Source organism: Sphaeramia orbicularis, chromosome 4 (genome assembly GCF_902148855.1).
Source record: "Sphaeramia orbicularis chromosome 4, fSphaOr1.1, whole genome shotgun sequence".
In the NCBI taxonomy this organism is placed as follows: domain Eukaryota; kingdom Metazoa; phylum Chordata; class Actinopteri; order Kurtiformes; family Apogonidae; genus Sphaeramia; species Sphaeramia orbicularis.
The window spans coordinates 43,197,758-43,219,255 of record NC_043960.1 but is presented as its reverse complement, the minus strand read 5'-3'; the positions used below and the strand labels follow the sequence as shown (position 1 = coordinate 43,219,255).

The 21,498-nt window shown below is 38.7% G+C and overlaps 1 long non-coding RNA gene across 1 annotated transcript in view; it reads right to left on the bottom strand.

Moving 5' to 3' along the window:
- Nucleotides 1–13,523, bottom strand: part of LOC115417562 (uncharacterized) — a 49,122-nt gene extending 35,599 nt beyond the window's left edge. Inside the window, exon 1 of the long non-coding RNA XR_003935177.1 lies at nt 12,627–13,523. This is a non-coding gene — a long non-coding RNA (uncharacterized LOC115417562). The remainder of the gene's footprint in view (nt 1–12,626) is intronic.
- Nucleotides 13,524–21,498: the final 7,975 nt, after the last annotated feature.

Genomic DNA, 21,498 nt, shown 5'->3' with positions numbered 1-21,498 from the left:
ACCTCTCGGGGGGGGGGGGGGGGGGGGGGGGGGGGGAGTGGGCTGGATCCCCCCTCTCTGTGGTGTCTGCTGGAAGGCCGGGCCTTGGAGCGCTCTTGGTCGGTCCCCGATCCTTGGTGGGAGTGCAGTTGCGGTTGCATGTCTGTGTTCTTCACCTCAGTCTGTTTGCCTGTTTCACTCTGTCACAGCAGATGAATGTGAACAACTGATGTTGTGTGAATTTGTTACTGGTATTATTTGTTATAGGTATTATTTGTGCAAACGTGGTATATGATATTTTGTTCATGCTTTCTTATATTCTTCATTTCATAGGTCTTATGTATCTCATTGTTGTGTTGTTTTTTTTTTGTAGTTTTGTGTGTTTTGGGTTTTTTTTCTCTCTTCTGCCCAGTTTACTCAGCTCTGGTTGTAGTTATTGTTACCATTATAATTGTCTCCATGGTTGTTGCTGTTTGTATTGTTGATACTCTCTTGTGAGGGTCTTCGCCACCTTCTTCTCTCTTGTTCTCTCCCCTTCTTCTACCCCCCCACCCCCACCCCCACCCCCCATGTCAGGTCCGGCATCGAAATGTGGTTCAACAAAACTCATAATAAACACAGTAGAATATCAAGGGTGCTTCATATACTTTATGAAGTTACCCTTGGCAAAGCAAATTTGTTCAGCACCGGGAGGAACCAGACTACCATTCTGCTGTTAGGACGCTGGACAAGACAAGTAGAAAAAAAAAAAAATAGTGTGAGATACTCCCTGGTAAAATGTCCAAATAAAAGAGGATACACAAGCAAAGGTGTCAGAAAATGGGCAATGATGACTGGGAGTACAGTTGGTGTAGGCTGCTGCCTTATCGGTACAGACAGCTGCCTGTCAGCCAGCTGAGCCCATAAAGAAAAAGAAAAAAAAAACAAAAAGAGAATGTTTATGGAAAAGGTAAACTAAAAAAAAAAAAGAATAATTTCCAAAATTTGGGCAAAAAAGTTTTGAAGCTTATATGGGAAAAGGACACATCTGACATAGCCAACATTTAACTCAGCTGACTGATCCCTGAGTTCTCCTAGATGACCATGTTAGCAGAACCCGGTCTGGTTCTTATATTTCAAAGACAGAAGAAGCGGAAGCCCAATTTTCTTAGGGAAACTTTTACATCTGTTAATTATAGACATAGTACCACCTTCTGGCAACATTACACAGACTATATGAGTTCTATGAAGACAAAATAAGCATAATTCATATTTCTTTCTTTTTTCTTTGTGGGTCTTTAAAGATTTCTGTGATGATAAAGAACGACCTGAACTCTAACTGAAAAAAAAATATTGATGAAAATGACTTATTGTATTTATAAATCGGAAAAAAAAAAAAAAAAACTAAAAAAAGAACAACAAAATATCCATTGAGTTTTCTCTCCCATCTGTGATATTTTAGAAACGCAACAACTGTTGGAGGCATAGTGAAAGTCTTGGAAATGGCCCCAAGGCCTCTCCCTTAAGACACGAGTATTATGGGTACTTGCTAAAGTCAGTAATTTCTCTGTATTTGCATGACAAAATAAGTTACAAAGAGTGTGGAGGCGGTGTCTGTCAGAGTGAGCCACTGGTCCCGTTCACTGGAGTTCATTTAGTGGAAGTCGGTGCTGACTGATGGAGCCATTCAAGTCAGATAGGATCCAGGTTTGGTTTGAAAGCTAAATATTTCAATTTTACTTTTTTGAAAAAACAAACAAAAAACCCCATCCAAATTCATTTAGAGCAAATTTTCACATTCATTTAGAGCAAATTTCTCTTTTTTATTGATTAATATTTTAGTTTGGGAGGAATTATGATAACTAATAATGATAGCTATGGAAAGAAAATTTGGGAAAATGTTCCATATCTCCTACAAAGCAAATAAATTCAACCTCAACTGTAAAAGATGTCATAAGGGTCAGGCCAAGGGAACACGCAGATCTGTAGCCCCTTTTCCACAGTGCTTCTGTTAGGGGAATATTTCACCTTTATTGTGGAACAACGTGTGTGTAAACAAAATGGTGGATCATTTGGTCCCACCTCTGTCACGGCTATGTAACGCCTCTGGAGGTAGTAACAGAGCCGTGATAAAGGTGGAATCGTGATTCCGGAATGCTATGTAAAAGGAACACCTCTCGTTCCGCAACCAAGGTGTGACATTTTGATGATGTATTGCGTGTGCGATCCCCGTGCCGGGGGGGCTTAAAAATGAGTGCAGGCTGTGTACTGTAAACAAATATATCAGCATGACCACAAAGATCTCCAACTAGGAAGATGCCAAGATCCGTGAGCTGTTGTCACTTCGGGTGGAGGACTCTATCCATGCTAACATTTGTGGAACGGTGAAAGATGGGCCGACTCTGGTTAGCAACACCGCAATGCTCGGGGTATTTCAGACGCGCAAGTTAAACGTCAAACTATACACTGCGCTGTGTCACCACTCCTTTGATTCCACTGTGTAAAAGTCCAGCCTGTCTCACCTCTGTTACTCCTTTGGTTTGGCTGTGGAAATTGGTCAATGGCGAGATGGTGATCCCGCCTTTTTTCCGGGATCTCTGTGTAAAAGTGGCTAATGAGAAAAACCAAAGTTTCTCTTATTCTATTCTGTATGCACTCATGTGTTAACTTATTACTGTGATGTACAGAATAATAAATGCTTGTATTAAAAATATTTGACTTGTTTTCTAGACACATTGGTCCTTACATCATAATAGGATCAAGAATGGAAACCGTGTCACTATGCCCATTGAAACTGTGTTACTTTAAATCTGTGTCAATAAGTCCAAAAGTTTCTCATATATTTTCCTAAATTTTGACATCAATGGAGTTCAATATGTTATTTAACACATCATAAGCAAATTTAAGTGAATTTCCTTTGGAAACGACATGTTAAGCACTTTGGCAAACCCTTGTCAAATCAGTGACATTTTGATGAAACCACACTACCAAGCACATTTTAAAATATTTTTGGTCAAAAATGTTATTTTATGCAATCATCATCCTTACTATGTTAAGGTACTTACACAATACCTATTGAAATATGTAACACACATCGATATAGGTCATATATGTACAAAGTTAGAGCCCACTGAACACGAAACATGTAACCGTGTCACTGCTTGACCTGACCTATAAATATTCATCCATGGCCAAATGCATTACAACTGGGAGGACTTCAGTTTATCTAGGTTCCAATTTGGTAATCTCTGTTCAACATAATAAGCAACAGTAAAAGTTGTGTAACTGATTAGCCCAGCAGGAGACTGCATCATTCAGAATGCGCTGCTATGTTTTCTGTCACCTTTATTTAGTATTTCCTTTAAGCTGTCAGCTGCTCTTAATTCTGATTTCCAAAAGGGTGTGCAGATACTGTGTGTGTGCTTGCTTTGCTTCCACATTAGTGCAGAGGCAGAAAAATTCATGTCATTAATGTGTGGCAGGGGCTTTTACAATGATGCAAAGAAAAGATACAATACAGTACAATTCAAAACATTTAAAAATACTGGTGTATGACTGGTATATGAGCCAATATGTTTATCTTTATGAGATCCTGAATTGTTAGCGTACTCAGCTTATCAAACTTCCTTGGTAGACACCCAGTAATGCTTTAGGAATGGTTAAAAAACAAATCACTGACTAATTACCAATGGCCAAATGATGTTTTATAACTTATCAGGCTCTGACATACATCCCACTATAATTAAGAGTGGGAAATTTGAGCCATTATGGAATTCAGGAAAATCAGGTCTGGACATCGTTCAGAACCGCCCTCTCTCATGTGTGTGTAACACACATCAGAAGATTATCCATGTAAGATTCTGTCTGACTGGAAATACTCTACTCGGTTTGGGCAAGGAGTGGCATCTGGGTAGAGTGTGCAATGGCAGGTCATGACAGAAAATGGCTAGAGCAAAAAAATGTCTTATGCTGGATGATGATTGACCACAAACATCTCCAATCAGCACTGATGATGATACATTTCATATGCCTTAACATCAATGGAAAATGTCAGAGAAAGCAGGAAATATTAAACAAAGAACAGTTTTTGACAGCTGATAGTGATGCAGGGCATTATTGACAAAAATGATTTGCATTATATACTGATAAAATGGCAGTAGTTATACAATACATTTACTTTTTAGAAATGAATAAAAACTTTTGTTGGAAGTCAAAATGATACAAGATATCTCAAAAAACATTTTTAGCTTATTTATCAATATAAGTCTGAAGTAATTTTCAACTGACTATATAACATGTATTGAAAAGAGCTTACAGACCTGCAGTTTGTTAAAACAGTGCTGTGAATAACCATGAGGATAAAGAACACCCACATGAAACAAAATATGTAAACATTGGCAAGAACAGCCTAACTACTGTATACTGAAAATGTACATGAAGGAAATGTAGCTGCCGATATGAAAATGCAACAAAATAGTAAAATGGTGTATGATGTGTATTTATGTGAACGTGTTTACTTGCTTGGTGGGAATAGTCCAGACATCTATATCTCCTAAATTTCTCCTTCATTTGGCCATATGAAAGTACCTATGAACAGTCTATTCAGATTCACAGCATGTTCTTAAACCACTGAACTGTTTGCAGGTGTGTTTGTAAAATAAGCAGCAGGCCAGTCCTGAATCACCTTATTGAAACCTCTGTAAATCCTGCTATAACTGTCATGAAATAGCAGACGGAAATACACGGAGGATGACAGGAGGCACACCCACAGAACAGTATTAATCTGATCAGCAAAACCCCTTCAAGGTAAGATGCCAATTACAGCTGTTAACAGAGATGTTTTAGAACAGTGATTCTCAACTGGTGGGTCATGACCCAAAAGTGGTGGTGCCAGGCACAACAAACCCCACCCCTCACACATGTTGTAGCTTAGTTTGGCATGGAACCAGGTGATGTCATCATGTCTATGCGTGTGCTGATGTCAGCATATCAATTGCCTCTATATATGTGCCAAGCTTGAAGTAAATTGAAAGAAAAGTGATGTTTTTATAGACATTTGAAATTTCACCCATTATAAGTAAACGGGAGAAGGAAAAAAAAGATTTAAGAAATTCATTAAACATTTGAACTTTGACCTTCTGTTCCCAAATGTAATCAAATCTATTCTGGGTCACTGGCAATCTATAAACCCGATCTGGTATGAATTCAACCAATAGTTTTGCTGCTAGAGTGTGAACAAACAAAGAAACAAACAAATTGAACCAAAATCAGTAACGCCTGCCACTCCTTCGGGGAGCAGGGTAAAAACCACTGTGGTGTTATGGGTATTTAATATGTGTGGTGCTGCCTTGGTGACTTTCTTCCTTGTATGAGGAACTACAGTATCTGCAGTTCACATAATGCAGAAGAAATTCCAAAGCATGTTTAAAGTACTTGGAGGTCCAATCACTCCTCAGTAACAACAACAATAATAATAATAATAATAATAATAATGTATCACATTTACATAGTGCTTCTCTAGACACTCTTTACGTTGAATCCATTATTCATTGTCTCTACAGTCACAAACTGGTGGTGGTAAACTACATCTGTAGCCACAGCTGCCATTTAAACCATCAACCCTCTGGTTATTGGATGACTTGCTCTACCCCCTGAGCAACAGCCGCCCACAAAAATGAAACTACAGCATATGTCATACAAGAGATCTAATAAACACAAGTAGGATGTGTAAAGTTGTCATATCAATGTTTCATTATCATGACATATTATTTTATCATATTATTATTATGTGATGAGTATTCATGTTCAACTTCAAATGAATGTGTGCTGTGTTTTAGGTTGCCGATGAACTTTTTGGTTTTTTTGCATATTAAAGGGACACATCAGAGCTAGTGCTGTGTAACATGTCATGACCTGAGCAGGGCCTATTCTACAGCAGATCATATGGCAGCTCTGTATGAAAGAAGTACAGGTCATCTTGTCTGCAAGTGTATTCATGAGTATCTTTCCTGCCAAATTCAGTCCGAGTCACTTTGTGTGTGTGTTTTTTAGAAGTGAAAGACTTTGACCACTCAACACCCCTCCCTTTCAGCCAACCCCAAAGCATTCTGACAATCATCCACTGTGGCCCCTTCACAAAAATCAACATCACCTGTGACCCGTGGCCTCAACTCAGCCACTCAAAAAGCAGGGCCTCCTGTGGGGACGGAGATTTTGACGAGGAGGAAGAAGGGGGGGGGCTGTTGCGCTCAGTTTGTCATGCTAATCAGCTGGCCTAACCTTACTGACCCAGACATCTGCTGGCCTGTGTGTGTCAAGCCCCACATTCAATTTGTATCCTCAGATACAAAAAGCAGATAAGACCCTTAAGGCTGCTAAGAATGGCCGTGTATGTTTGTATGTGTGTGTGTCCTTGTTGATGTTGTATGGATGAAAAAGAGAAAGCCTTTCATTTCTATGCATATGCTGGAAGAATAATTACCATAGCATAGAAAGAAGCCCAAGTGTATGTTCTCCTGCTTTCGTGTGTGTGCACGCTCTAATGTCCACCATCGACAAGAATATGCTTCACACACACACATGCACAGAGACCTGTGTGTGTGCAGCCGAGCAACAAAGCAGGGGTGGGTGGGGAGGGGAGTTTGTTTAATGGGCGAGACAGGGGACCATGGGGATTAAGCTCCCCCCAGCTGGAGGCTTTAGAGGAAAGGCTGGGGGCTGTTCTGTTAATTCAAGTGGGCTTAATAATGCCTGTGCACCCTCTGCCCCTGACCCTCCCACCACTACATCAGATCTGGGAGGAAACGCATGATAAAGGGAGACAAGCAGGAGGAGGGGGAGTGTGTACGTCTATGTGTGTGTGTGTGTGTGTGTGTGTGTGTGTGTGCGTGTGTGTGTGTGTGTGTGTGTGTGTGTGTGTGTGTGTGCAACCTGTGGCCATCTCTACAGTTGAGCATAGAGGGAAGGGCTCTGGGGACTTGAGAGATTTTGCCTCTGCATATTACTCGCTCTGCTCTCCGGCTTTTGGCACCAGGCCGCTGTGTTGCTCCACTTTCACGCCACAGTCAGCTTTGTTGAAGCTGCATTAGGATTAATCAACACCCAAACAATATGCTAAATGCTATCAACTGGGTCAGGCACTATCAAATGAGGCCTTTTCCTCTTAAACCTATGAACTGTGCCCATAACCTGCTGCAGAGGATTAGCATATGCCAGCTGCAAAAAGCATGAACATATCCCTGTTTAAACCTTTGTATTTAAATGAGACACCTCAGTAAAACAGCAAACACATGGGTTGTAAATAATACAGGTGTAAGAATAAGCAGATCTATAAGAAACTATGAGAGGCTGAATGATTTGGTCAAAAAGTCATATTGCAATTATTATTATGAACAATATTACATTTCAGATTTGAGTTTTCTTTCGTGGTTAATGCAGGATTCAAAAATGCAGATAATTGATTAGGGCTGCACAATTAATCGTTAAAAGATCACAATCTCGATTCACACATGTATGCGATCTCATTTCTAAACACGGACAATTTTTAAGCATTTTATTTTACAGGCTGCATTACAAATAAATGCCCACAAACGCAGAACCACCGCCACCTCTTCCCTCAACCAATGGTAAAGCGTCTTTACAACACATAAGCCTGCTGCTGTCGACTGCAGTTGAGTAAAGAAAGAGTGAATTACAGCGGAGGAACGTCTGCGGTAAAGAGAGTGAAATGGATGAAAACCCTAGTGGTAATGGTGAGTCACCCACCTGAACTCATGCCCAATTAAGGTTCACATTCGGCAGTGTTAATCTCATATCAGTCTTTTCCGTCGTCCAGATCCAAGTGTATTTTCATTTTCACTTGTCTGACTTCTGCGCTGCTGTTGTTATTCTTCTTTTCTTTGCCGGTGAGGATAACTTTCACAAGAATCAAAAGTCTCACCCTCTAAAAATTTTATATTAGAAATATTCCATTGTGCCGGCTGGGAAGTTTTTTTTGCGCTGCAAACTTTCACAGATCAGTTGACGTCACTTAGCAACCGGGACGATAAGTGCAGCATTTCTGCTGGTAAGGTTTATCCATGCCACCACACCAAACATTTCATACAAAAAAATGATCACTGTCATGTATTATACATATGTATAATATATAATAGGCCAGGACAGGAGGGCAGGGAAAAGGTAAATGAACATAAAGTTTCACTTTCACTTCTGCGGGGGGCACGGACCACACCGCCCCATACCCCATAGTACAAGTAGGATGGAAACTGACGCGTGCGGGTAACTGGCCCAAATGCACGCGCATGCACCCCCCGCCGAACCGTGCGCGTGCACCCCCCCATTACACACAGCCACACCAACAGATCAATCCCATGGCAAACACTGCATAAGTGACCAAACTACTTGCAGAGTGATATGAAAGATGCGAATCAGAGGTAAAAGAACCCATTTTCCTTGACAACAGTGCAAAAAACATTTTGGAAAAAAATCGTGCCAGAGAATCGTGATCTCAATTCTAAGCAAAAGAACTGTGATTCACATTTTTGCCAGAATTGTGCAGCCCTATTATTGATCCTTTTGAAACATCTATTACATTAAATAAAACATTCAAAGTTGAAAAAAAAAACAAAAAAATTTGTAGTGATTTTCAGGAATTTTCCACATCTAAGCAGGAAAGAAATGCACCAACACAAGATGTTCAACCAGTATTTGCTGATATCAGGCAATGTCATTATTGGTACGTAAAATATCATTTCACAGTGGCCGACATTTATTTATCTGTTGTGCCACATTAAAGGTTTTTTCAAAAATTTCTATGAATGAATTTAAGATCATTCAACAATAAAGCAACAACACCAGTTAAACTATTTTAATGTTTATAATGAAGATTCCCTTTGTAATCTTAGATGGAAATAGCACAAAAACTAAATATAGAGACAATAGCATGCATACTGGCATTGGCTATTGTTATTATAAACATAGGGATTGGCCTGGAATGTTATAATAGATACGTCCCTTCTGAAAACCAGCCAGATTGACCAGGAAAACCTCCCTCTCGATTAAATACACAACAGTGACACATTCATTATCTTGCGATTAGACAATTTTAGTTGTACTTTATGGCAAGAATTGCAGGTTCCATCAGATGTACTCACTAGTTATGGAAAAAAAAAAAAAAAACATGCATTTTGAGGTCACAACAACCTTGACTTTTGACCACCAAAAATCTACTCATACTTGAGTCCAGATGTACATTTGTGTCACATTTGAAGAACTAGAAAAGCACTCGGAGAGCACAGACCTCCGCCAAGGCAGAGCAGGGCCCCCCCCCCCCCAATCACCACCAAAATTTAATAATTTGTTCCTTGTGCAAGTATCAACATTTCCTGAAATTTTCATCCAAATCCGTCCATAACTTTTTGAGTTATCTTGCACACGGACAGACAGACATACCAACGTCAGCAAAAACATAACCTCCTTGGCGGAGGTAAAAACCCTTAAGGGGGTTTCTGAGATATCACAGTTATTAGAACGGGCAGATACAAGCTCACAGTGACATTGACCTATAGCCACCAAAATGTCCTCAATGCATCCTCAAGACTTTCTGTCCAGCCACTCAAGAAACAAGTAATGGGGACTGAGTGAGGGACAAACATACAAACATCTTCTTCTAGAGATACATGAAAACATTAAAAAAATGCCTTAAGTTTATGATGAAGATGGTATCTTAAATGAACACATGACAAGCCACTTTCACCACATACCACCGTCCATACAGCTTCCTCTGTAGATGTATTTAAAAAATCCTTTGATAAAATCTGACAGTCATCTACATGAAATAACACACCAAGAAACTGAATGTTACAATGTAGAGTACAAAAAAATGAAAAAGGAAACCAGTTTCACTGTGAATAATCCATCACTTGTCATTATGAGGCAGAGCTGTTACTTGCTCATCCTCTGGCTCCTTATCTTTGACACCCATATCTATATGGGTGTCACACATTCCCCACATCCACAAGCCTCTGTGGCAGCAGCAAAGGAAGCACAGCATTTGAAGTGGAAGGAGATTTTTGTTTTTACATTTTCAGGTATTAAGCCAGGTGGGAAAGCACAGAGGTCAGTGCAGTGGAACTGTAGGTGGTACAGGCACACAGAGACCAGATATGGTCCGTTATGACTGAAACAGCACTGGAGCCAAGCTGGTTTTAATACAGTGTGTGTTGGGTCCTATTAAGCAGCACAAGGGCAGTGGATTGGGTTTGGTAAAATAACCTCCTATCAGACTGGCTGGAGTGGCGAGTCCAGCTGCTCTCACCTTGGCAAAGGTGACTGAGTTCTCACCCCATCAGGTGGTGACTAATTCACCCTCAGAGGGGGACACAGGGCCTAAAGCCTGCCCTCTACAAACACATTTTTATTTCCACACTGCCACAGTATTAACTATGTGTCATCGGAGCAATGATGATTCTTCTATATCCATACTTCCAGTACATTTGTGGGTTTTTTTTTTAGTTATATTAGGCTAATATATTGATATTTCAGGCTGGGTGATAAAACAGTAATGATAATCCCCACAATATGATTTCATATCACAATAAACACAACTTTTTTCTCTTGCTTGGTTGTGTTCCTTGATTTTGCTTGTGTACATTTTGATTGTGAAAAAAGATTTATTGATTATATTCATTTCCAAAGTTCTAGCTCCAGATTTTATGTCTGAAATGTTCCACTGTTTGACATGTGTTTGTAATGCTCTGACAGTTTTCTGAGGGCTTTAAACCCACAGCTAACCATATGTTGTCTTCAACGTTAACACAGGGCTAAAAATAAGCTTTTAGTAGGGAAAGAAAATATTATTTAACATTGATCAATACTTGAACTTCTTATTGTCTTTATCAGACACAGCCCAGGGCTACTGGAAAGCCCAACCAAAGAACCAGATACCATTCCCAACAGATGCAGACAGCGGATGTACATGTGCTTCTGCTTAGACACATCCAAGTGTCTGTGTTCGCTCATTTGACAGCGTGTGGTCATAAATTCTAGCCGGAACACGAATGGTCTGCACAGACCTTTCCAGACATTAGCAGATGAGGAGATTTATGTCATACAGACCCTTGTGGCCATGAGGCTGTATTAAGTGTGCTTTAAGGTTTCCTTTTACAGAGGTTTAAGAAATAATTACTATAAATTCACATTTAGCCTACGGTAACAGCTGTCACACTGAGGTATTATGTAGCGGCCTTATAGGTAATGAGCAATCACTAGTTTAATGACCAGCGCTTGTATGAGACATGTCTTTTTTCTTCATTAGAAATGCTGAATGACAGCTTCAGAAAAGAAGTTAAACTCAGTGGAACACAGGATTTCATTCATCTGACAAGCCAGGCTGCGACCAGAGGTTTCCAAACCTTAACATCCTGCTCCCCAGTCTATGAACACACATCCGCAGCAGCAACACCACCACAGCACAATCATCCTGCCACACAGACGGACTGCCAAAGGGCAAACCATTCATGTCACAAAAGACATTCAGGTTTGAGCTTCTGCAAACAACTCATCCCCTTTCAGCAGCAAAAGAAACCAGCAGCAGCTTCAAGACATTGGCAAAGAAAAGGAGAGGGCACCTTCTGTAGCAATGTGACAGTCTGCTCGCTGCTATGTTTACTTGTCCAGTACTATACACCTTTTTGTTACATTTCCCCTCATAAGGGCAAAGTGACACGGCAAGCCAAAATGTAGAAACAAAAATACAGGCAAGCACCATTTTTGGATTTCTAAGCAGGCTTCTTAGGGGATCGAAAGAAACCAATGGAGTTGGCTTACTGTCAGTTCGAGTCTGGGATCAAGCCAGAAAAAAAATCCTTAATTACAGACTTTGGCTGGGAAAAAAAAATCACATCAGCTCAAAAGCAGCCCTGACATAACCAGATATTTCAGCAGGAGGCTTCTTGCAGCCAACTCTGACAGGTAACACAAATCTGCCAGTCACTAAACATAATGTTTGACCAATGGGCTGAGAGCCCTCATCACTGATGAATGCATGGCCTGGACTGAGTTTCTGTTACCATGGAAACGTGAGATTTAGGGGAACAGAAGAGATGTGCGCTTTTGTACTAATAAAACAACCACCTGAAAACAATAGTGTATATTATAATCGAACTGATTTAATACACATATATACAACACTTCCATTTTGTTTACCTTCATAAAATACATATAAATAAATAACAACAATAACTATTTCGTTATGATTATTTGGATAATTCAGAATAATTGAAATAACGGGTGTAAAATCCGATGATTGTGAAATATAGGTTTTATTTACAGGGTTATCTTGTTGCTACCGTTTGCAAAAAAGTTTTAACACTTTCAATCCCAAACAGATCTTATTTTCAGCCAGCACGTTTTATTCCATAATGCAGTGCCGTTATAAAACCCAAACAGACCCTCTGAAGAACTTGCCAGAACTAAACACAAAAAAACAGCAGAAACAGTTGTCCAAAGGAGGAGAAAAAATCCACAGTCCCCTACAAGTACATCTAACTCTGCCACTAAAACAACTTGTGAGCAGAATTCATCCTAACTAACCTGTTCTGCACAAATTGGATGGTTCTCACCGTGAAGCGTCTATTTTCTGAACAAATGTCAAAGGAAAAGCCACTTACTGAGTGTCTGGATTGTGGAAACATCATGTCAGTTCCCTGTTTGTTGCTCTCCTCCTCAACACGATGAACTGTGAGCCTTGTGTTTATATTTTTCCTTGCGTTGGTCCTTTGTCCAAAGCCTAGCCCTGCCTTTTAACTGGAGCTGTCCAGCGTTAGCAGGATGACTAGCTTACTGTAGCTAGCGAACCCCCCTTCCAAAAAACAAATTTAAAAAAGAAAAAAAAAGGTGAATAGAAGTGATGCACTTTGCAGCCGTCAGAGAGGTAATCTAATCGGTCTGTTGTTGGGGTGATGCAAAACCATTCAGCCACTGTACCTGTCCCGACCCCGTATTTACTGAGTGTGTCAACAGGAAAGCACCATCACTGCTGGGTCCTCGCCGGCTATGCTAGCTAATTCTTCAAAAGCTGTCAGTCAAAATGATTCATCGCTGGTTCAGCTTTCCGCCTTCACGCACGAGCTCAGCGGTTGGAGCTGGAAGCACCGCGGGTCCGGGGTAACGCTCCCTTCCCTTCGGCTTCTACTGGCTCCTGAAGGCTGCTTGCTCCTGTCCTTTCGGCTCAAAACTACGACGGTATTAAAAAGTAGGAGGTAAAGCGGGCTAATAGTCAGAAACAACAAAATGTCTGCGGGTTCGTTTAAGTTGAATTCCGTTCGGTCCGACGCCAACAAACAAGTCTCGCGACTGATCGGATCCAATCAGTGTGTTCAGTCAGACCAGACTCAGCTCCAGTTCTCTGCCCAGGCTGCACTTCAACTCTCAACGGTTTTGTCCCTTCAAGCGAGGACTCCCGGAGAAACAACACAGTGGGTTTGTCAGCGGTGAGGCTTAGAAAGTCAGTCCATTCCTGGAGCTGGTGAGCGCGACGCCGCCGCCGAGCTCAACGCCCCACATAGAACCACGGAGGGTAGACGAGCCGAGCCGGAGCTTCTACCCGCAGCGGATCTACAGCAGCCGGCGGATGTCTGAGCGAACAGCGCCCCCAGTGGTCAGGTCAGCACAGCGGCTCCCTGGAGGACATGTAGTCTGACAGTGTGTGTGTGTGTGTGTGTGTGTGTGTGTGTGTGTGTGTGTGTGTGTGTGTGTGTGTGTGTGTGTGTGTGTGTGTGTGACAGTGGTGAGCAGGGTGTGTATGACCGGGCCGTGACCCCTGGCAGGTCCAGACCACCGCAGCAGGATGTGTCCTCATGAGGTTTACAGGACCAGGCCTCTAATGCACTGGTTCTCAAATGGGGGCACGTGAAGGCACTCCAGGGGGTACGTGAGATTTTGAAATATATTTAAAAAGTAGCAGCCATGCAAAAATCCTTTAAAAATAATTATTAAATTAATTAAATATTTCAGGAAAATATATACGTTCATAATATTAATTTTATATTCAGTAGGCTATTCAGTTTCATCATCCTAAAAACCCAGAGTCTCCCCCATACCAGAATGGTTCGACCCAACCTGTCATATGCCACCTAGCATCACCTGTCAATCACTGAAAACTCAAACAATGGAGTCGTGATTACTTTTTTTGAGAACAGATCTTTTCTATGATCCCAAAGGAGGACACTTTATGTAAATAATTATTTTTATGTGCACAAATCTTTATTTATAATTAACCTTTTCTTGCATGAATTATGAGAACCTTAGTCAAGATTTTTTTTTTTTTTCTGGAGTGTTTTTATACCTCCATAGGCATTAAAAAAAAAAAAGTTGCGATCGAGTTTTGTTTTTTTTTTCATGGAGTTACAAAAATGTCCATGCATTTCATTTTTTAAGTAAAGAAATATGTATTTAAAACCCAATATCAGAAATTAAAATGAAAACAATGAAATAAAAACATTTTTAAGGCTGCTAATTTGATGTTTTCTCACATTTTAACATACTTTAATGCTAGTTATTGCCTCATATAATATGCAAAAAACAACTCTTTTTGTCTAACAAATAACAACTGATCTACACTTAAACATGTTACTGCAGATCAGGTTTATCAAGAACAGCAAAGTTATAGTAATGGTATGAATTGCAGTGTATTATGGGATGCTGCATAAGTGTCCACTGTGTTGGCTCATATGGAACTAAAACAACAAAACCTATGAATATACAACAGAGCAGCTGGAGAATAACTGTCCGCTGTAGTGACCACAATGTGTGAAAGGGTTAAGTTAATTATTTCTTTCTTTTTTTAGTTATATCTTTTTATTTCCAAATAGTTCAAGAGAGACCACTACAAATGGAGTTCCAAAGTTTAATAAATGAGACACTGATGGCACAGCACTCTGTTTTAGGTCATTTTTTTCAACCAAAAATGCTTTGCGCTGGTTAGGGGGTACTTGGCTGAAAAAATATTTCACAGGGAGTACATAGCTGAAAAAAGGTTGAGAACCACTGCTCTAATGCACAGACGAGAGTGTCCTATGATTTACTCCATCACATTATCCCTTTAGAAATAGTAAGACATGTCTAGTGTTTTGTATTTATTTAAACCACAGGTGTCAAACATGCGGCCCGGGGGCCAAATCCAGCCAGCCAAAGGGTCCAATCTGGTCCGTGGGATGAATTTGTGAAATGCAAAAATTACACTGAAGATATTAATAATCAATAGTATTAAAATCATTTTAGGTCAGTTCAATCTAAAGTGGGTCAGACCAGCAAAACACTATCATAATAACCTATAAATAAAGACAACCAGAAATTTCATTCTTTGTTTAAGTGTAAAAAAGGTAAAATTACACTGAAATGTTTACATTTACAGACGAGCCTTTTACAGAAAATGTCAATAACCTGAAATGTCTAAAGAGAAGTATGTAGAATTTTGCCAATATTCTGCCTGTTACTACATGTTTTGTGTATTTGTAGATCCACTGTGATCTGTAAGTTATGATGCACATGTATATGACAAACTAAAGTGTAATATTGCTAAAATTACACTTATTTTTCTTGAGAATTTTCGGGTTGTTCATATTTGTTCATGTTATGTTCAAGTACAGTTTGTAGATGTAAACATTTTAAATACGGAATTTGACTTTTTTCACTCAAAAACAGAGAAAACTTTGTTGTTGACATTATTTATCAGTTCTTATCCTATTATTTATATTATTTTACTAGTCTGGCCCACTTTATAACATATTAGTCTGTATGTGGCCCCTGAACTAAAATGAGTTTGACACCCCTGATTTAAAGAGATTCTTTCACTTTTACTTTTACTTTTTTGTTCTGGTCTACCCATGCTCAGTCAGTCTTTTTAAGTATGTGTGAGCTTGTGGGTTTGCACATGTGTGTGTGTGTGTGTGTGTGTGTGCGTGCGTGTGTGTGTGTGTGTGTGTGCGTGCGCGCGGGTGAGTGGGTGGGTGTGTGGGTGGGGGGCGGTACTGATTTTTTAACTGATATGTAAAGCACTTTGTGCTACAGTCTTAATGTATGAAAAGTGCTATATAAATAAAGATTATTATTATCATTATTATTATTATAACAGACTTGAACATACCAGTGTTTACCTTTATTGATGTATGTATGAATGCACTTTTTTCACTGCATGGTATTCAACTTATTTATTTATTTACTAACTGTATGTAATAGGGACAATCCAAATTACATAGTATAACTTCTGCCTGTTTCAAACAAGCTGTAGTAAACTGATTATTCACATAAGGAGATTATAGCTATTCCTAGTTTCCATCTCCAATCCCTAGTCTTACACAATTTACACAATAAATCACAAAATAATACAGACTTATATATTAAATATGCTTTAATTTTTGTGTAGATTAGGTTAAACAGGCTCCAGACAGGATTAAATGGTTATATATATATATATATATATATATATATATATATATATATATATATATATATATATATATATATATATATATATATATATATATATATATGTATATGTGTGTGTATACGAGGGCCGTTCAATAAGTTCATGGCCTCACGCAGAAATACTGGTTGTGATAATACAGGATGTTACATTCTTTCGTGATGGGATAGTGATGCTTGAACATCGATGGACCAAGTGCATTGCTGTAAATGGAGATTATGTTGAAAAATAAAATATAAATTATCAGTCTGTGTTGTTCTGTTCTGGGTGAGGCCATGAACTTATTGAACGGCCCTCCTATATATATATATATATATATATATATATATATGAGTGAGTGAGTGAGTTTTTATAGTTGTATTTATTTATTTAGTATTTTTAATTTACAATAGGAGGGCTGGAGCTATTTATTGTTAAGTATTTTTTATTGTTGCTGTGATTGTAATTGTTATTTGGTTGTTATTTATTTTTCAATATTGGGTGGAGAGAGAGCCAGGGCACACTGTGTTTCATTGCCATGGTACTTGTACCTGAACGCACATGACAAATAAACTTGAAACTTGAACTTGAGTGAGTGAGTGAATGCCTCTATACTATTATTTCTTGATTAAAATGTCAAATTATAGTTATTTACTTCCATTCCTGAACAGAAAAATGTGTTTGAGTGCTTAAATGTTATACTTGTCGTTCCACGCTGTTGGAAGGGCCATGTACTTCCTCACCTTCCAAAAACAATTCTATTATTATATTGAGACCATTGTCAGGAAATGACACATGTGTTTTTCTCCAGGACTTCAGCAGTGTAAACAGAAGTAAACAACAACTGTAACTCCAACTCCAAACTTTATTCTTCATATTATATTACACTCTTCAAATTTTTATCCAGTCAAAGTGCTTTTATCCATGTTTGTCCAGTAAATATGTTTTGTTGATAATGTATCTGACATTGTTATAAAAAGTTCTGTTTAGCAGATTCACTCATATTAAATATTGATTACTCAAAGATCTATGACTAACTTAGTTTGAAATTGTTAAACAGGGTGGATATCTGTCTGTCTGTCCTTCTATCTAATTTATATTTTGTATATACTTTTTATCTCTTTATTACAGGTTAATTGTTTCAGTGCTATATTTAGAGTTCAAGGCAAGAACGATCAGCATTTTTACTCCACAGTTTCCTTTGAGGACGTGGTGTCCTGGACTGAAATGGTCTTTTGTCCAGTTCTGGTGCTCAGGACACATTTTCCCTTCAAATGGCTTTGAATGTTATACTGGGGAAGTATCTGAAATCCCCTGGAAGAACAGCTCACCTCCAAAATCTATCTAGATGTGAACCAGGTATTGTGAAGTGTAACCTGTGGGTGTTAATGTACAATATTCTAAACAAGGGGTGAGGACAGTGTCTCTGAGTGAAGCCAGTGGACATGTATGTTTAATACCACCAACAGGCACTAAATGCGGACTCCAAAAGTCCAGACTCCCATTGTCTTTCATTGAATGTCTTTCAAAAGAAGACTTACTTCAGACATTTTAGGAGTCACTCTTGTCTGTTATTTGGAGTTTTAAATAAGTGGTCCATCTGTAAAGTGTTATTTCATCAATAAGACTTCATGGTGAAAAAGCTTTGATTGACTGCTCAGTTGCAGAGTTTGGTTGCTCTGTGCCACAGCTGTCAAACTCATTTTAGTTCTGGGGGCACATACAGCCCAATAGGATCTACAGTGAGTCAGATCAGTAAAATAAAACAATAATAACCTATAAAGAATGACAACAGTTACATGATGAAAATGTTTACATCTACAAACTATCCTTTAAAAAGTATGAACAACATAAACAACCATGAATGACCTGAAATTTCTTAAGCTTAATATACAGAATTTTAATAATATTATGCCTCAGCTTATATTTAGAACAGGTATAGTAAAACTAACAGATCACAGTGGATCAACAATGGCGAAAACACATTAACAGGCAGAATATTGGTAAAATTACTTATTTTTCTTAAGACATTTCATGTAGTTCATATATTTTGTGAAATGGTTTGTAAATGTAAGTATGTTCATGTCATTTTAGTTTTTGCAGTAAAATAAAGAAAACTTTGAAGCACTCATTATTTGTAAGTTATTATTACAGTATTTTATTGGTCTGACATCCCTGATTGCTAGTATCTCCAGTATAATTTTTGCATTTCATAAATTCGTCCTACGGGCCGGATTGGACCCTATGGTGGTCCAGTTTTGGTCCACAGGGCGTACGTTTCCCACCCCTGCTCTACAGCAGACAGCTTCATTAGTTGTGGTGAATAAATTACTAGAAAACTATGAAATGACATTATGGATTCTGCTTAGAAATAGCTCATCACACTGATGTATCATTTTACCAGGTCAACCCCAGCTCCAAAAAAACAAAATGCAACAACTCCTGACTTAACATCAGTCCAAAAACTCACCATGACAGCTCCATCCAGCTTTTACTTCAGGTTGGCACCAACATTCTTAAGGCATAACCCTTCAAACTGGGCAGAAATGTATAAAGCTTTTAATCAAACTATGTACATTTTCTACAGGAAAAGAAAGACGACAAGGATGCAATAAGAGAGTATAGGAACATATTTTATTCCAATTTAAAACATTTAAAGGAGAAGGCTATGAAAATCATTTTCATGTTTGAATGAGGTTCAGGCAACAGTGGTTGAAATGAAACATACAAAAGAGAAATATGGCTAAAATACTGTAAATCAATAACCATTAGAGACCCTTTTAATGAGGGTGCTGCATGAATACAGTACCTAACCCACCCACACCGTCCCCAACCTGACAAATACATGCAATTAAAATGACAATAAATCTGAAAAACAGCAGTTCATCATTAATCTTAAGATATAGAATAAAACTGTCCTTTTTTTTTTTTTGTTAATTAATCATATACGTAGTAGTGTTTGTTTTAAAAACCGGACCATGAAATTCACAGGCCCTCTGATTTTTCACAACATTGGCACTTGTTAAAGAGTCTGGCTTTACAAAGAAAGGGGATTGGCACACTCATTGTACATAATTTACATTTGGTATACTAAAAAAAAGAAAAAGAAGAAGAAAAAAAAATCAAACAAAAATACATTACTTTCAATTTGTACACCACTACACAAAGTTTATTGAACTCTTTAAAAAAAGTCATTTTAAGTGGTCCTAAATACACATGTTAAGGTGTGTCAACCTTACACACACAAAAAAAATGCAAAGATAGCTTTAATATCACTGTATATCCATCCCTCTACTCAGAATGGATCTCAAGCATAAGCAATAGCCATCAAAAGTGTACATACATATACATACGCACGCACGCACACACACCCACATACACACAGACCTCAGAGTACCAACGAGCGCGCTTGAATGGACGTCTAAATTGCATGAATGCAGGCCCATTGCAGTGGTGCAGATTCAGTGGCTCTGACCCAGGGAAAGAATGCACAGTCCAATCCAGTCAGGGGAAGTGGAGTAAACACACTGTGTAGTCATTCACTTGGATGCTAGTATACCCACCAGGGTTAATACACAGCCCGGATCAGTACCTTCACTTGGCAAATATTTCAATAAATACATTATTATTGACGTTTGGGGAAAGAAAGTAGGAAAATCTGTAATATAAAGGTAAATTTTCAAGCTTCTACCAAAACGATCTGGCTTAAGTTACTACGAATGACAAATTCTTGATATATTTTTTTTAAATTTGATTTTGCTTGGCACAGCGTTTTGTACTGGATTGTCGTACAAAATTACAAAACGAATTACACTCTATGTAGATAAAAAAAAAAGAAGCAACAGAGAGGATTTGAGATAGCGATAGAGATGACCCAGCTGCTCCTGTGTTGGCTCTAATCACTGGTAGTGTCTCTGTCCAACTATATCTGCCATGTTGGATCTTGACGCGCTAGGAAAAGGCAGGGAGTCCTGTGAAAACGGATCCAACATTAAAAACTGAAAAATTGTGGCACAGCGATCAAAGCAACATGCCACTGAAACCTGGTAGTGGATCCAAAGGCTGTCAGTCTGTTTGTACCAGACTCAGTGAGCCAGGAAAACAGGTACTAGTGGAGACGGAGGATCTCATCCTTAACTGTATCATCAAACCATTTCAAAAAGGCCTTTTAATGAGACAAACCCATCACACAGACTGGAGGAACAAACAAAGCTTTGTCAAACATCTCCAATCAGGTTCCAATTCATAGTAAAACTGTGGCACTTAAAATAAGATGTTTTTTATGTACACGATGTACAGGTCTGCATGAGAGTATGAAGACGAGTCAGTCCTCCACAGTTCCTCTGTAGGAGAATCCCAAAAAGGTTTGACCTGACAGATTATTTAAGACACAGGTGTCAAACATGAGGCCTGTGGGCTAAAACCGGCCTGCAAAAGGGTCTAATCTGGCCCATGGGATGACTTTGTGAAATGCAAAAATTATGCTAAAGATATTAAAAATCAAGAATGATCATTTAGTTCAGGTTCCACATTCAGACCAGTATGATCTAAAGTGGATCAGACCAGTAAAATACTATCATAATAACTATAAATAATAGGGCAAAGTTTTGTTTTAGCTCTAAAAAAGTCAAATTGCATGAATGTGTTTACGTTTACAAACTACACTTTCGCAAAAAATGTGAATAACCTGAACAAATATTAACAACCGGGAATGTCTTAAGTGTATCTTTTTTTTTTTTAAACAATATTCAGCCTGTTACTTAATGTTGTGTATTTGTAGATCCGCTGTGATCTGTAAGCTCTAATGTGTAAATGATAAAGTGAGGCATGATATTTAAAAAAAATGCAATTATTTTTCTTAAGACATTTCAGGTTGTTCATCTTATTCACATTTTTAAGGAAACTTAGATGTAGATGTTAATGTTTTCATCATGTAATTTTACTTTTTTCACTGTTATTTCACCGGTCCGACCCAGTTAAGATCATATGAACTAGAATGAGTTTGACACCTCTGATCTAAGATGCACAGTACGAGTATGGTCGGATGTAATCCTTTTCCTGTCCTTGATGTTTAATCT